The 12,739-nt window shown below is 38.6% G+C and overlaps 1 pseudogene; it reads left to right on the top strand.

Moving 5' to 3' along the window:
• The first annotated feature begins 3,993 nt into the window (after positions 1-3,993).
• Positions 3,994-9,830, top strand: LOC100056341 (small ribosomal subunit protein eS4-like; annotated as a pseudogene).
• The last annotated feature ends 2,909 nt before the right edge of the window (positions 9,831-12,739 follow it).

Here is a 12,739-nt window from a genome sequence, read left to right as displayed (position 1 = left end):
AGTCTTATTGCAAAGAAACTTTGGCAAACACAGATCTGACCAATCCAGTTCATTTTTCTTGCATAATACTCGTTAACATTCCAGAGAAAACACACTGGAAAAAATATTTTAGTACCAAACTCTCATTATTACATATGAAGAAACGTAGGTCCAGAGAGATAAAATGACTCGTTCCAGGCTGAATATACTGACAGAGTTATGACTAGAACTTGGATTTCCTTGTTCCTAATCTCATGTTCTTTTCTCTGAAAGATTTTCATGATCATATTCTTGACTTTTATACTTTGTTTCATCATGCCCAGGTCAGATGTTCATCCTTAGACTGATCAGCTCTGGCTACGGGGTAGAGTCTGGGAAAAGCCTTAGGATAAGTACTTGCTTAGCCAATCTAATGGACCAGGAAGGGGTGTTGTAAAAATCCAAAAATATATCAGACCGTGGAGAGATGTTCTACCAAATCCGGAATTAGCCACAACTCAAAAGTTATCCACTGTATATTTCATTCTACGTCTGCCCTAACACATGTGTTTCCTTATTTTCCTACAAAATTACTGAGTCCTTGCTTAATATGATTCACCTGTTCCATATAGACTCCCAAATCTACTCAACTCGACTCAAAAATAAGACAACTCAAGATTACATTGTGTTAATGTTCCAGAAGTGATATGATCATTCTAAGTTTAGCAACTCAGGATTCCTTCTCTAGATGGCTCGGTCAGATCCAGATATGGCTCTTGAGCAGAATAAAATATATGGACTTAGCATTCTCCCCCAAGACAGCCCAATATACGATGGTGGCGGGAGGAAAGATAGCAGCACACATATTGTAATGAACTTCCCCTCTTAACTATCAAGAAATAGATCATTAACAGCATCCCAGAAACTCCCTTTAGGTCCCTTCCCAGTCAGTTCGTTCCTGGAGATAACCACTGTCTACTATCTGTCATCATCAATCAGTTTTGCTTGGTTTTGAATTTTGTGTGAAATAGAATCATACAGTGTGTATTCTTTTGTGCCTGGCTTCTTTCGTCCTCATATACTCTGTGTGGGGGAATATTGCTACAAAAATTTTGGAAAACTGTTTGGTATTATCTACAAAAGAAGAACATAAACTCACTCTGACTCAGAAATTCCACTCCTTCCTAGATACCAAAACTAAATGTGTACAGATATGTACTAACAGTCATATTTAAGAATATCCATAGCAGCGCTATTCATAATAGCCCTAAACTGAAAAATGCCAAATGTCCATCCACAGTAGAATGGATAAATAAATTATAATATATTCCCACAGCTGAATGAGAATGAATGAACTGTTGTTCCACACAACAGTAAAGATGAATCTCACAGTCATTCACTATTTTGACAGCTCTGATTCTTGAAAGATTTTCCATATTTGAGTGGATATCTGACCCTAACTCTTTAACCAAATTTAATTAAAGAACAAATATAATCCTGCTTCCAGGCTACAGTTAAGAATGTCATGTACTATTCATAATTAGTCAGATTAATCTAGAGCATGTTTAATATCAGAGTTAAATACTTTAATGAGTAAAAGGAAATTTAGAATGTATCCATTGATAAAGTATAGAATGAGTTGAAATTCACCATGTCACATAGAAATATTTAAAGGAACTGGTCACAAGTTACACAAGACCATAACTCTGTGGCTCTTTTTCATCCACTGGATCCTTTCTTACTCCAACTCCAGATAACATCTAAAGGGGAAAGACAGTGGCTTAGAATAGAAAGGGAAATAAATATCATTTTGTCCATTTAAAGAGGTTATTTTGTTCAGATTAACTGGCCTTGGGTAAGTGATGCAAATATTCTGTTTCTCAATTCCTCATGAATTATATCTCTGTCTCTACTTCCAAGATCTTTTTATGCACCATTAATCATTCCTATTGCCCATTGTGGCACAGTTCCTTCAAAACAGCCTTCACTGCTTGCCTGTCCATCAATTTATACAGGAAGCTGCTGGCAGAAGCATCTAGAACCTCCTTGACTCTGATCTTACAAGGCCTAAAGCACTTTATTTGCATGAGATGAGGAATCTCTTTCCTTTTCTCAGGTCCATCTGGAGGCTGGCTCTTCTCATAGGATCTCCTTCAAGTTTATCAAACTTAAGGGAAAAAGATCTTCTCTTTTTGAAAAAGAAGAAAAAGAAAAAAAGCCCCAACAATTTCAAACTAACAGGGGAACAGATCAATACACCTAATACCTTACATCTATTTGTAAAATGCAACCGTCATGAATAATTTCCCACCACACAAGTTGAACTATAATTCGATCATAATAACCAAGACTCCCTGAAATGATATAATTATTGCTTAGCCTTATTATATTAGCATTTATTCATTAATTTAATTGACAAATATTTACTGAGTATCTATTATGTGCCAGATGCTATTCTTGAAATAGGAGATTTACAGCAGTAAATAAAATAGACAAGGAGACTTAGATATTAATATGTTTAAGAAAAAAGTTAGATATTACTATATCTAAGAAAAAAGTGATTAGGAAGGAAAAAAGAGGGAAGTGGAGTTCGAAAAAGCTTAGGAGGACATCTGTAGTATGCTAGGCAAGAATAATCAGGTCAACACACTCTTGAATTAAGTATGTTCTGCCTTCTATCTTGACAAAACTTGCCTTCATAAGGACCTGGAGGGGCAGGCTTGAATTCAGAATTTCAGGACTCCGAGGACTCCTTGGCAGCACAGGGAGGCCTGGCTCCACCTTCCCACCCCTGGGCCCATGGCAGCACTCCCCAACCCCCGCCCCTTCTCTTCCCACACTGGCTCCAACCGCACCAGAGAGGCCTTGTGCACACCCGTGTGCATGCCTCAGTCCACATTTCTAAGCTCTGTTCACCCTTGACCACTTTGGGATCTAGTGGTGTGTGTAACAATAGCAGAGACCACCTTCAGGAGGACAGACCTAGGCAAGAGTCACTTCAGGTTCTGGAAGTAAGTTCAATTAGGCAGGAAATTTTGGAGTTTTTAATGCTTGGAGCATTGTCTCAAAGGGGCAGTGGCCACAAGCTCAAGATAGCCTCATGGACTCCTGGCCCAATGAGACTGGATAAGAGGCACAAGGTGGGGCCTTTTAAATTGAGGGTCCAGGGCAAAAGCCATCCCCCTTTCCTGGGTTTAAGGATGCTACTGCTTGTCAATACTTTTCCAATATCAACCCAAGTGAAAGCAGGTTACCTGGCCAAGGGATTCCACATTCGGATCCTACAGAGATATCTATAGATCTATATCTATAGATATCTGTATCTATACTATCTATATCTACCCATGTCTATCTCTTTGTATCTATACACATGTGTATACATATAATATATATGTATATATTATAATATATATGTATGAGTGTATCTATCTATATCTCTCTATATATATCTATCTTCCTGCCTGCCTGTCTATCTATCCATCCATCTAAATATGTTATATTGTGGAAATAGGTATTTCTAATATTATTAGCGGAAAGCATTAGCCCCTTGAATTATATATCTAATTTTCTATTTTCTGATTCCATGTTAATCAAGCACAATTCTGATTGCAAGCTTGGCTTTCTATATGGCTTGACTATAGGGACAGAATGTGACATCACGTCACAGAATGTATTCTGGTCCTTTGACTCAGGTGATAGTCACATTACCCGTTGGGTTTAATAATTGGTAACATTTTATATATCGTCTTCTTGTAAGTGTTGTTAGCATGTGTCAATATTTCCTGAGTCCACTAAACTCTGAAATACTAGCAAGACAGCTTTTCTGGAATTGAACATTGGAAGACCAGTTGCTTGACAAAGGAGAGTTCACTACTGGAAATGGTGCCCTAAGAGACCACTTGGCAGCCAGCTGGCTGATCTTCCCTGGTAACACTGTGAACATAGTCTGAGCCAGTTCCCACTTCCCCCATGAGTAGAGAGCCCAGCAGGCACTTATTGTGTATGCTCAAGAAGTATGTGACAGCTCACAGGGCCATGAGTTCCCTGCTACCCTGTGTGCTGCCTGAAATGTGGGCGGGCTTCCTGCAGTGGGAACAAGAAGAAGGGCAGGTATGCTGCAAACAGTCCTGCAGCAGATACAGCAAGAGAATAGAGAGTGAGAGGTTCACCTGTTAGAGTCCCTCTCCTCCTCGGTCATCAAATTTTTTCCCAACAGGATTCTCCTCCTTATTTCCTTTCAGTCAGGTCAGTGGGTCTGCCTTTATGTGCATGTACATCATAGCAACATAACATGACCATTGTTCTCACTGAATCTAGGATTGAAGCATGAAACTACTCTGACCACAGAAAGCACCCAGTGTTATCTAGTGCTCAGTCATCAAAAAGGATGTGCTCCTTTTTAAGGAAAAAAATTAAAAAATAAAAAATGATGTGAGGTAGAAAAGTTCAAACGCTCTGAACATCAAATTTAATGGAGCATGCAACACCAAATTGGATGGGCAGATATGGGTTGGGATTCAATCTTTGAAAGGACAGCTGGCTTCCTAGTTACAGGTTGTGCATTCTAATCACCTTAAGAACAGGATGAGTCAACCGTATGGAGACATCTATGACTATCTGAGCTACAGACAATGCCCAGTGTGGTCCAAATGGACATGCAGTATGGACTTCTCCCTCCTCCCTCTCTTCCTCTCATCCTTCTCTCCCTTCCTTTCCCATTCTTTCCCATAACTAAGAGTTTACCATGTGACAGGCACTTGGGCCAGCACTCGGCATACAGCAACAAAACTCAACATGTTTCAGGTGCTTTTGGAGCTTAGAATCTAGTATGGTAAGTGTGACTAAGTCAAGGGTAAAGTCTCTTGGGGATAAAACTTGCAGACCAGGCTGTGTAGCAAAGTGTAGTTAGCTTATAGGGATGGGAGAGATAGGAAAGAGAATTACCCTCTGTTGAATGCTATTTTACAGTTTTTAACCACAGCTATCCATGGGCAGCAATTATTATGGAAAAACCCACTGAAAATATAAAACAACACTTCATAAATGTCTACATTTCTGCACCATGAAAATATTACATAACTTTGTGACATCCTGTTTGCTAGAATCCTTAAGTGAGTTACAAGTGTACCAGAGCATTATCGTGTGTAAACAAAGCTTCTAAGAATACACATGTTGGGGGCCGGTCCAGTGGCACAGCAAAGTGCGCAAGTTTGGTTTCGGGGGCCTGGAGTTTGCCGGTTTGGATCCCGGGTGTGGACATGGCACCGCTTGGCAAGCCACACTGTGGTAGGCGTCCCACATATAAAGTAGAGGAAGATGGGCATGGATGTTAGCTCAGGGCCAGTCTTCCTCATCAAAAAGAGGATTGGCAGCAGATGTTAGCTCAGGGCTAATCTTCCTCAAAAAAAAAAAAAGAACACACATGTTTATAATATTGTTCAAGAGCAGGGGTATTTTACTCCTCCACCCCCCCTCCCACCTCATTTAGCCCAGTAACTTCCCCATATATGCTGAGAATATGCAAGTCCAATGATACTCCAATGATGTCAACTAAATGAAGAAGAGTTTAAGATGAGACTGACCCCTTCTGCTCTACCCTGAATGTCCTAAATATTGTGAAATTTAGAGCCCGGGCATTTTTCCCACTCCTAGGCACCAGGATTCCAAAGAGTTCTTTCTAGAATATCAGGGGCACATTATCAATTTGTACCAAAATAAGAAACTCGAAATTTTTTTCATGTAGGAGAATATATATGTGCATATTCAATAAAATAGTATACAAATTACATTCTAAGAAGAATAATTCTGAGGAACAGTTCAGAAGGTTTCCACCTTTGTTCTTGTGGCACGTTTCCTGGGAGCAGGAAAGAGCTAGCCCAGATCTTGACTCTGCCCATGTTACTTTCCTCGGCACCTCCATTTCTGAGAAAGTCGAGCCAGCTCTACTTGTGTGGCATGGGAGAGACCAACATTCTTCAGGAGAATGAGTTATGCGACTGAACGGATCAGTGACAACGGTGGTTTAAACTAAGTTGAAGAGTAGCCAACAATTAAACTGACCAAACTTCAGTTCCATCCTGGCCTTACTTGAACCTGTTTAATATGTCTGTGACTGTTTAACTTTCTGCCTGATAGAATGAAAATTGAAATTTTCTATACTAATAAGCAGGGAAGACCCAGCAAAAGCAAAACATTCTCTTAGAAAGAATTCGCTGAGTTATTACTTACTGACGACTTTTCCTTCCTAACTAGATTTTGTTTCAAATTTGTCATTTAAGGTCTGAAAGGTGCTTCAGAGTTTCTAAAGGAAAAATTTTGTATAAACATTGTATGTTATTTGGGGGCAAATAAATGCAAAATTATATCCAATTCACTAGAGCAACAGAATATAAACACAAAATACATCTGGAAAAGGAGATTAAAAAGAAAACATGGGTGGTCACTTTCCCAACCTATACTTTCCCTAATAAATCAGAGTTTGCTTCTATACAAAAATAATATATCATCTCTCACATCTTGAAAGCTGCTAGAATCATTTCACGGAAAAGTGGCCTAATGCCCACAGCATCTCCAGTCAGCCCTGGAGCTTCCTGAAATTGCCAACGAATGACACCTGTTTGCAAAACATTTATTTGCTCCCTTGCACAATGTGGGCTACTTTTCAGCTTCATGGCTTCATACCCAGTCTTTGGCGTAGCCTTTAAATGATCACAGGCATCAGTTGTTTTTCCAGAACATTCTATCATCTCTCCCTTATTTGTTTCTTTTGAACTGGTTTCTGTTATTATCTTTTGGATCTTTGGTTGAAATTCTTAGAAAAATCCTCCTGGGAAAGTGTTTATTTTTTTCACTCTTATTTGTGCCTTGGAGGTCAATACAAATAAGAGTGTTGGAACAAAAATAGAACAAACCATTTTATCTTTGAGCTGTGAAGCCACAACCAAAATTTCATTTGTGATACATAATCATGTAATATTTTATTTACCTTGTCAAAAGATGGAACACTCTCAAAACATCTGTACTGTCTAGCTTCATCCACTCGTGGTGATAATAGGGGAGTGCACAGAGTGGAAAAGGGCGTGAGAAAATTAAAATTCTTGCCCACCCCCCCCTCCCACACACACCAAAAGTGATTGTTTTGGAAGTAGTAACTGAATTCACAGGCAAAATGTATAAATCTAGAGGGCCTTAAAAATAATGTCCATTTTTCAGAAAAGAGAAAGAAATAACCCATAACCACCCATAAGAAATAACTGCCTCTCCCTCTTTCCAGACATATCCAATCCTATCTAGTTATTTACCACTTGGTGAATTGTGTTTGCAGTATTGGGAAAATGCTGATATAATGATTGTTTCAGAGTTTTTTCCTATGTTCCACACAGAGCTGGAGAATTCACACAATTTTATGCACCTGTGTTGTTTGGTCATTTTCTCTGTGTCCTTTGGGAGAAATCAAATGGCTTCCTTGATCCAATTTGTATGCAGAAGCCATGGGAAAAAGAGTTCTTCCTGTGGGAGTACATTGCACCTAAAAACTGAACAAATAAAAACGATGTTGAATTTCTAGTATGTTCACTGAATGTGTGCTTCTGTGCATGGACACCCACAAGCCCTTGTACACGTAGATATGAAAAAATTGCCCATTTCAGACGTCAATAACTGTTGGCTTTTTTATAAAAGGGATGTTGTATCTTCCATTTTGGACACACACAGAAAATGTTCTTAAATTTCTTTCTGCTTTTATCATTAAATGTGGGAATACACCTAAAAACCACACCAAAACTATTCTTCGTGTGTGGTCTGAAACATTTATTGTTTTTTCCTACAGAAATAGAGAAATTCTATATTTAGTCTTTTGTGGTAGAGGTAATAAATGAGTCTGACATCCAATAATTACTAGAAGGTTTATTCTATTAATAAACTAGTAATCATGATATTTAAGTTGTGCATACTTAGAAACTTTTAATTAGCAATTTTATCTTCATACGTTAAAGAAAAGTAGATGGCCAATTAACACATTATTTTATATTTCACCATTGATGAAATTGTATTGAGAAGGTTCAGGAAGAATTTTCCTTTTATTGACATGAAAATGAAGTCTTTTCTCGGAAAAAAAATTAGTTTATTTCTTAAAAAAAAAGAACATGAAACATGGAAATGATGGCAGAAACTTAAAAAGGGAACTCAAGAGATTATAAATAAATATCTAGTGATAGATACTTAGTGGACATTCTATTCACACAAACTGTCACACTGAGACTTGGCAAAAATTTTATGGCTACTCAGCATTGAATACTGGTCCCTCCTGACCTGGCTCCCTCACTAAGTCTTAGTCTTCTCCCTCTGCTCTCATTAACAAAGGACCAATGCTCCAGTTTAGTTTACCAAACTGGATATCCATCTATCCAATGAGAGAGACTCCTACTATCCTCAAGTCTAAGGAGAGTAAGATTGCTTTAAACTCTTCCATTTGGAATATCAATGCTTTAAAGCTTTTTAAACCACTCAACTTCTTTCCTCCTTGCTAACATATTATCCATTGAGTAACTTTTTCTAAAATAGACCTTTGTCTACTTTGGAAATCACTGAATAGATTATTTCCTCTTTGATGATTTCTCCAAAGGTTGTATAAAACTTCTGAAGTTCATTCGCGCCTAGCAGAGCTGTGGCTTTGGGTCCCAACAAGCTTCTGAAGCATGTAGAGCCCCAGGGCATTGGATGCAGGACAAATTGACCAGTGTGTTTGTTCCCTGTCCATCTACCCATGCCCACAAGATAGGAGAATGTCTCCCCCTCAAAATCTTCCTAAGGAACAGACCTAAGTATGCCCTAATAGGAAATAAAGTAAGGATCTGCATGCAGTGGTTCATTAAGATTGATGGGCCAAGTCAACAGGGCTTCACCACCATAGTGTTCTCTTTTCTAAGTATCTACTCAGCCCCAGATCCCCCTCTGATGTGGAGGGGAGAGTGCAGAACAGAAGTAAGCTAAGTGAGCAAATCATTTTCCCTTTTGGGGGTGGGAACAGGAGAAAGGCTGCGAATACTAACATGTGAATCATATTGTACATAAAACTAAGTATAGACTCCTTAAGCGTATACATTTTAAAATAAGAAATTTGGCTTTAATAATAAAGCCAAATCAAATTTAAAAATGCTATTTGAAACACTAAAAAGTAATAAAATTTAAACTTACTATATTAATTTAATGTGAAAATTAAAATTGTCTTGCTGAATCTGAGTTGTCACATCATACCTATTGCCATAGTACATGATGGCTTTGAGTTTGTGATATGTATAAAATCCTATGTCCAAACTGACAGAACCTACTCTTCAGTTTTTATGGATGTTATCAGCATTGACAAAACCAGAGAGAATTTTCATCTGATCTATGACAATGAGTCTCTGTGTTCACTGCATTATGCCTGAGGAGCCAAGTACAAGTTGTGCAGAATGAGAAAGATCTTTGTAGGCACCAAAGGTATCCCTTATCTGTTGATCCATAATGTTCCCACCATCTGCTACCCTGGGACCCTCATCAAGTTGAACAACATAATTCAAATTGACTTAGAGGCTGGTAAGACTACCAGTGTCATCCAGTTTGACACTGGTAACCTGGGGATGGTGACTGGAGGTGCTAACCTGGGAAGAATTGATGTGATCACCAGAAGAGGGAAATCCCGGCTCTTTGGATGTGGTTGATGTGAAAGATGCCAATGGCTTTGCTCTGCTAACCTGGATTTCCAACATTTTTATTATTGGCAAACACAACCATGGATTTCTCTAAATCAAAGAAAAAGTGTGCATCTCACCATTACTTGAGAGAGAGACTGGAGGCGAAACAGAGCAGTGGGTGAAGTGATCTTCAGGTGATTTGAGTGGAGAGCTCTTTGTGGCTAATTAAAGACAATATAACACAGAAAACAAAAACAAAAATTCCTGAGAGATGCAGTATTTTGCCAATATACAGATTCAAATTGATCCTCCTTGAATTTATGTAACTTTCACTGAGGACTTAAAATTCTCAAACTCCAAGCTTTCTCTTCAATTAATATTAGATCTCTGACGTTGGTGCTAATCCTCCAGCCAGACACATAAAACCTGACGTATAGCCACAATCTTCGTCTTTCTTTCTGCAGAAGAATTGTTGATTTCATAGGCCAAATCCTTTTTCCTTTGCATAAGTTATTCTTTGTTGCTCAGAGTCATTCCTCCTGTCAAATGACTCTTTCCATATTCCACATGTAGTCTCAATTTTCTCATCACTTCCTGTGTTTTTAATCACATCTAATTTCATTTCTGTTGTAATCTTGTACTTTTTACTATAAATCCAAACCAAGATGGAGAAAAATGAAGTCTGGGTTTTCAAACACTGCCATTATACGTAGTCAACCTCTCCTTTTCTTCATCCCCTCCCATATCTTTTACCAAAATGTCTATCTCCTCTTAAAATATCACCTCCTTTAGAAACCATTAAAGACCTTGTTCATATAAGAGCATTCACTGGCCACAGGACTTGGCCCCAGAGCTGTTTTCCACCTAGTGTCTAACTCAACCATGCCCTGCTCTTACCTACAACAAAAATTACAGTTACTCTTGCATCTGGTACCGAGATATGGAAGCATCATAGTGATGATGGTCGAGTGACAACATAAAAAGAGCCTGGATTCTTGACATTTCAAAACTGCCTTATCAGCCTTGAAGAGCTTACCCTCAGACTGTTGAAGGAGAAAGAAAGAAACTTCTAATATGCAAGTCCCCCTAAGTTCAACAAAGATATTTCAGCCACTGTTTCATTTGGTTCTTTGTTATAGTATTTGGAACCTATCTCCTAGTGAGCATACAAATGGAATGGGATCTTGAAATAGAACAGAAAAAGAAATTATATTCATTCATGGAAGATAGAGTTACAATTCTTGTACTTCTAAACTTGTGACCTGAGGTTCATGTCTGCTACATGGATATATAATTTAAAAAACTCTGGTCATTGCTAACATGTAAAAGAGCAAGACAGTGCAATAAAGGATATCAGAGGGTAGATACTTTTCTTAGATATGGTTACCAGAGAAAACTCCTTCGAAGGGATATTTAAACAGTGATATGAAGAGTAGAAAGGAACAGGCTGTGTGAAAATCACGGAAAAAACCATCAAAGGAAGGCAATTTGCATGGATCAAAATCCTAGAGGAGGTAAAAATTTAGATTGTCAGAGAAACTGAAAGAATTCCAGGTGACTAGAGTCTGCAGGTGACTGGAAATGTGGCCTGAGACGAGCCTGAGGAACTCGACAGGGGCCAGAATGTGCAGGATCTCGCAGGTCAAGATCACAAGGTTGGATTTTACTTGTGGTGCAATGGTAAACTACTGAAGGATTTAAAATAAGGGAGTGATGTGGACTACATTGTGTTTTAAAAAGATGAGTTTTTGTTGCTGTGGATGGAAGAAAAGAAAAAGACAAGAATGGAGGCAGCGTAGCTTTGGAGAGGCTACTGCAGAGGACAAGTGAAAAGTAATGAGAACTTGTGTAAGATCATGGAGGTAATGGGGAAAACTGGAGAGAAATGGACACATCTGATGCGTTTTGATCTATATTTTGCAAAGAGTTGGATAAGACCTGCTGAAGCACTGGTTTTGAGGAATGAAGAAGAAAGGAAACAAGATAATATAATAAGAATGAGATGATTGTGAGATACTCTGATGAGTAAATTCAGGTTTCTGTAGCAAACAATCCTCAAATTTCATGACTTATCAAAATATAGGTTTATTTACCACTCATGCAACAGACCATCATGGGTTTTCCTGGCCACATAACTTTCCTAGGAGGCTCTTCTTTAAGTGGTGGCTTGGGGACCCATCTTTCTATCTTGTGGCACTGCTTTTCTCTAGGTTCTTAGAGACTTTTCCATTCAGCCTGCCAATGAATAAAGAGAGCATGAGGAAGCAGGGAGATTCGTGCAAGAGCTTTTTCTAGGCCTTTTCAGGCAATGGCCTGCATCGTGTCTACCGTATCACATGGCCAACGTCAATCACATGGCCTAGACTAATTGCAAGAGAGGCTTTGAAATGTAGTCTAGCTGTGTGCCCAGGAGGAAAGGGCAATCTTACCATCATATTCAGTGGGGGCACCAAACTGTCTCTTGGATATAAAGTCTGCAGCTGTTTTCTCAAGTAAGATTGAAAAAAAAGAATAAACAAATGTCCATTGAGTTCGACTTCCAATGATCTAACCGAGGCATTTCAGAAGGTACAAAGATGAGCACTCCTTTCTTACGAATCACAAGGGATGCATAATGTAATTGGAAAAAGAAGATATAGACATCTAAAAAGTTGTAAAAGAACACAATGGGAGTTGTCACAAAGCAGCAAATAATTACCAAATAGATGATCTAGACAAAGTGTCATATATTCAGAGGAGGGAAATTCGCCGCAGGCCAGAGTGATGTAGGGAGGTTTCCTAAAACGAGAAAGAATTTTAGGTGGTCATGAAAAGTATATGAGTTGTCTGGGAAACAAAAGATGGGAGACAATTTTTTTTAGGCACAAGGGAATGCATCAGTAAAAACGAAATTTTTTTCACTATTTAAAACAGCTGCATTTTTGTCATAATTAGTCTTCTCTTAGAAGTGACATTTTTTTTTTTTTCTTAAAGATTGGCCCTGAGCTAACATCTGTTGCCAACCTTTTCTTTTTCTTCTTCTCCCCAAAGCTCCCCAGTATGTAGTTGTATATTCTAGTTGTAGGTCCTTCTGGTTGTGCTATGTGGGACGCCGCCTCAGCGTGGCT

Source organism: Equus caballus, chromosome 30, assembly GCF_041296265.1.
Source record: "Equus caballus isolate H_3958 breed thoroughbred chromosome 30, TB-T2T, whole genome shotgun sequence".
Classification (NCBI taxonomy): Eukaryota; Metazoa; Chordata; class Mammalia; order Perissodactyla; family Equidae; genus Equus; species Equus caballus.
The sequence above is the reverse complement of the archived record's forward strand: the minus strand, read 5'-3'. Positions and strand labels throughout refer to the sequence as shown.